Below are 5,140 nucleotides of genomic sequence, written 5' to 3' on the forward strand. Positions count from 1 at the left end.
CACCATCCTAGCAATCGCATGCACATGTCATGTCTCAAACCACATACTGTATCCCAAAATATTACTCGAGGTCTGGGAGGAGCTCCTGGCTCTTTGATGCCTTGTCCAGGAATAACCGGTGGTTTTAAAATATCTGTGTGAAATTAGGGCCCCAAATTCCAGCCAAACATTTGTAGAGTTAATGAAGAAATATGGAGAATAAAAAATAGTGCATTTATGCTAAAATGGGCCATGGTGTTTGAAACTGTTGCCTTCCCCTCAACTCCTCCTGAGGCAATTGTTTAATCCTCAATGCAGCGGTATATTTCCCAACCACCAGGGGTGGATGGTCCCTTTGAACAATTGCTCTTAAAATGGGCAACCTCCTTTCAAAGTGACAGGGGACCGACGGGCTGCAGATGAAATGGCTCCAGGCATCAGAGAGCAAATTATGGCTTACATTGCATCGCAGAACAAAGAGGAACCAAGATCTGAGTCACAATGATGCTGTGGAAAACCTTAAAACTCCCCAAGAACATAAACTACCTTGTTTTCTCCCCACTTTGCCAACATTTGTATATCTCTGTAATAACTTTCAATTTCTCACACTCCTCTTCAGAAGATGCTTTCATATACACATCACTTTATGCTCCACCCCGGGGAATTACAATGCCTGCTGAAACTCCTTCCCACGTGCGGTTCTTACATGCTGCAGCCTGGTGAAGCTCCACACCTCCCCTGTTAGAGAGCATCTGGCACGTTAGGATGTGATTTGTTATGTTGCTTCCCACTTGCTGGACAGTTCTAGGAAGGATGTCCCTGCGCTGGAATATCTGAGCACAACTGAACTGGCACAAAACAAAGCTAAACTGGCATTTGTTCCTTCCGTATCTGTCTACCGTAGTTTTGACTCTGAAACTAATCCTCGATTTTGTTTACTCTTAACAGGATACTGCACTTTCATACTGTCACAGCTGAGATTGGCGTTTCACTTCTAAGGCACTGATACCCACATGATGCACTTTCCAGATTGTCACCAGAGAACAGTAATATTAATAATCATTACATTTGATATGGCTCTACAACGTCTGACCATCCTAAATATTTCACAGGTGGCTGCCGCCAAGTGTTTCGTAAAAACCATTAGTTAATCCAGGAGAGTGACTCTTTGGAGCCAATGAGCAGGAATGGAAGACCAGCTGATTTGCCTCTCGCTTTCACCTCCTTTTCCTTCCCCTCAGTAGCCCAAGGCAACATTACCCCACCTGTTCTCCCAGCTCAGGCCAGTTTGGAACAACAAATTGGATTTATATATAGCGCTTTTCACTTCAGGAGGATGTCCCAAGGCGCTGGACAATCAAGCATTTGCACCTGAGCGTCAAGAGGGGTAAAGGGTGGGGGTTGGGGGAGAGATTAAAGCACGGTCAAAGAGGAAGGTCTTAAGATGGAACTTGAAGGAGGCGAGGGAAGGGCTGAAGTGAAGAGAAAAGCTGACAGCCCGACCACCGATAATGGGGCAGGCAGGGTGGGGGATGTGAAGCAGGCCAGTGCCTGGCAAGCAGAGGGAGTGGGCAGGTTGGTAGGGGACAAGGATCTTGAGCTCAATGCTATGGGAGCTGGGGAGCCAGTAGAACTGGGCAAAGATGGGGGTGATAGGCTCGTGGAACCTGGTGCGGGAACAGACCAAAATTGAGCCATACAGACCAAGAAAATATTGCACAGCTTAAAAATATTAAAACTTTTTTGTGGATTTTTGATCCTAAAAGATTTGGAATGATTTCCAGTAATCATCTCTTGCAGAGCACTAACTGGTCCTTTCAGTGATGCACGTATTTAAGTGATTGTGAAATGACAGAACACAAATATACCACAGTCCAGTTCTGAAGATCCTGCAATCTTCGGGCATTTGTTCATAAATTCCTAATTACTTTTTGCAGGCAGTACAGTAGTTACAAAGGTCCTTTGCCTGTGTGGGTGGAGACAGTGTTTAGAGATGTGTCATTACTTCTGATTTTTTTTGAATCAAGAGAGGTCAACAGTTTAAGTTCATTAAGTTATTTAAACAAAGAAAACTGGCAACAGTGAAATCTTAGGATGAAGGGGTCAGTTTGAAGCAGAACCATTTGTTCCTATAAATTAAGGAAAACAATTGATTAGTTTAATTTTACTTTAGAGTAGGTTTTTCTAACAGTTTCACATGCAGGCTGTTTAGCTTCTGAGATATATGATCAAAGTTTGCTGCCCTATTCAACATCCTGAAGGAATTGCTTGTCAACAGTAGCCTTTTACTGCCTACGTTTCCTGAGGAAGTTGATATACTCAAGTGAATGACGTTGTAATCTAAAATGGGACAGATCTCTAGCCTTCACTAACCATAGCCAATTTCTTCTGAGAATCATTTCAACCAAGAGTGGTCATCTTGGACCTACATAAAAGTGCAAGGGACTACTTTAATCTAAGGTAGCTAAATTAATCATATTTCAAGCAGACAATTCTACTCACTTTCATGAATAAAGTCATGAATTAAAATGACCAATACTACTGAAAGAAATTAAGGATAACAAAATATCAAAATCCACTTTACAATATATATCCTACGAAGCGCTTTGAGACGTCTCAATGACATGAGAAGGTGCTATATCAAATGCAAGTGTTATTATTATTTATCTTCATTGCTCCACGGCATGTTTTGTTCCGGACAAACATGCCTAAAGATAGCCCTCATTTCAAAACCCTTCACTTTCTTTCCCACTCTGCCTGGCTGTACATAAAATGCATCTTGAGGAAATCAAATCAGTATTTGAGAAAGAAGAAACGCAAATGATACAGTGACAGACTAGGAATTTTGGATGAGAGCAGTTAGCTCCAATGGAAAGGCTAACACCAGCAGCAATTCAACAGGCTATTGAATACTTCCTTTGTTGTAATTTCTGATTTAACAGAAGCCAACAATCCCCCAACAAAATGATCATTCACTTCATGGCTACTTGTGAGACATTGCTGTGCATAAATTCATTGCCGTGTTTGCCCACAAAAACACCGTCACTCTATAGTAAATCCTGTGAAGCAGTTTGATATATCTTCCTGATGTAAAAGTCGCTATACCAAATGTAAAGATTATTTTAAATACAGTACTGCACAACTAAGCATGGATCTAACTGTCACAACAATGTACAAAAAATGGTGGAGGGCAATTTAAAATAACTTAATATCTTTCTCAAAGGTTGTTTACTGGTAGATCATTTCATCCAATGCCCAATACATGCACATTTTCCAGCAGTGGTGATTAAATAGAAATTAAATCTATTCCAGGAAACCAAGGCATATTGTAGCTTCCCTCATGCTATCCAGGTTCAGATCATCTAAATAATAATAATCTTTGCATTTGATATAGCATTGAGTTTCACGTCTTCCAGACATCTATAAGCGCTTCACAGAATATACTGTAAAGTGAATTGACTGTACATTTGTGGGCAAAACGCAGCAGTCAATTGCGCACAGCAGTGTCCCACAAATAGCCGAGGATTGAGTGAACAATTTATTTGTTTTTTTTTAAGGATTGTTAGCCCCGGAAAAGCAATCCGCCAATCGACTAACAACCGGGTTTCTACTTACTGCTAGGTAATCAGAGGCATGTAGAGTAAGGAAACTTGCCTAACATTTTGTCCTACCGGGAATCAAACCCAGGTCTCTCGCTTCCGAGGTGAGCGCTCTAACCACTGAACTACAGGACTCCACAATATAAATCTACACAAACTGGGAATCATGCTTCAGCCTGGCTCAGTTGGTAGTACTTTTTGGATGAGACATTAAACCGAGATTCTGTCTGCCTGTTCAGGTGGACATTAAAGATCCCATGGCACTACTTGAAAAGAGGAGGTTTCTCCTGGTGTCCTGGCAAACAATCCTCCAAACACAATTGGTCATTCACTTCATGGCTGTTTGTGGGATATTGCCGTGCACAAATTGGCTGCCACGCTTGCCCACAAAAAACATGGTCACTCGAATTTGCAGTATAACCCGTCAAGCACTTTGAGACGTCCTCCCATTGTGAAAGGCACTAGAGATAGTGTAAGGATTATTATCATACCTTGGACTCTATGGTACAGATCCATAACTGGCCAGTCAGTGACTTCACTACTTGTGCTGTTGGGATCCCAGGGACTATATATTTTTTAAAAAGTTGAAGAATTGCCAGCACCTCCTAATAAACCCTGCAGATTTATAATCCACAATATTGCCTGACCACATTCAACTCTGCCACAAGATCTCAGAGAAACAGATTTGTTGAACTACAAGTGTAGTATCTTGATTCAATTAGTCTTAAAATTACAATATGAATATTTAAAAAAATTAATTGACCAAGTATACTGGTCCAGGGAGCCATCGAGGCTGGATAGGCCCTGAGCTGAACCCATTGTCTGCTGAGTTAGCCAAAATATTGACTGAGGAGTAAACGTAAACAAAGTCACCGTGTTATTGGAGAACACCCCCATCTATCCATACTGCGAGCCACACAAATAGAGAACAATTATAAAGTACAGCCATAAACTCCGACAAGAATGCAATAAAACAGTCATATCAATCTTTTCCATCAGGAACTCCTTAAATAAAAACACTGAGAAGATTAATGATTATTTCTATTTTTCTGCGCACTGTGCATTTGCTGAGTTTAAAATTTTGATTTAAACAAACACGGTCTGTTAAGTGACATTGAAGTAGTTGGAGTTACCAATTTTGCCAATTTAAAGGTACCGAATAGAAGGACAGTCGTTAAGCTAAGACCCTCGAGTCTTCCTCACTTCAACCACAGAGATAATTTAGCTGCTTAATCTCCTTGTAGTAAAGATCTCTAAAGTGAGTGCTCCTGATGAAACATGTACATTTATGGTTTCATTAGACACACATGAGAATTTATACAGGAAAAGATCACTGCATTCCACCTGGCTGGCAAAATAAAAACACGTGTACTTTTTCGGTCTCATTTCTTTGCCAAAGAGCAGGCTAAGACCCTCTTGAATTTGGACAAGTGCAAACTCATCCAAATTGGATGGTTCCCGATCACCGAACGGATCGATTTCAAGATTCTCACACCCATCTTCAAATCCCTTCATGCCTTGGCACCTCAACCCACTACCTGTTGGCTCCACTCGACTGGCTC

At 41.2% G+C, this 5,140-nt stretch overlaps 1 non-coding gene across 1 annotated transcript; it reads right to left on the reverse strand.

Moving 5' to 3' along the window:
- Positions 1-3,641: 3,641 nt before the first annotated feature.
- trnap-cgg lies at positions 3,642-3,713 on the reverse strand. The gene has a single exon. It is a non-coding gene; the product is annotated as a tRNA-Pro (tRNA).
- Between the last annotated feature and the right edge of the window lie 1,427 nt (positions 3,714-5,140).

Source organism: Callorhinchus milii, unplaced genomic scaffold (genome assembly GCF_018977255.1).
Source record: "Callorhinchus milii isolate IMCB2004 unplaced genomic scaffold, IMCB_Cmil_1.0 Scaffold1, whole genome shotgun sequence".
In the NCBI taxonomy this organism is placed as follows: domain Eukaryota; kingdom Metazoa; phylum Chordata; class Chondrichthyes; order Chimaeriformes; family Callorhinchidae; genus Callorhinchus; species Callorhinchus milii.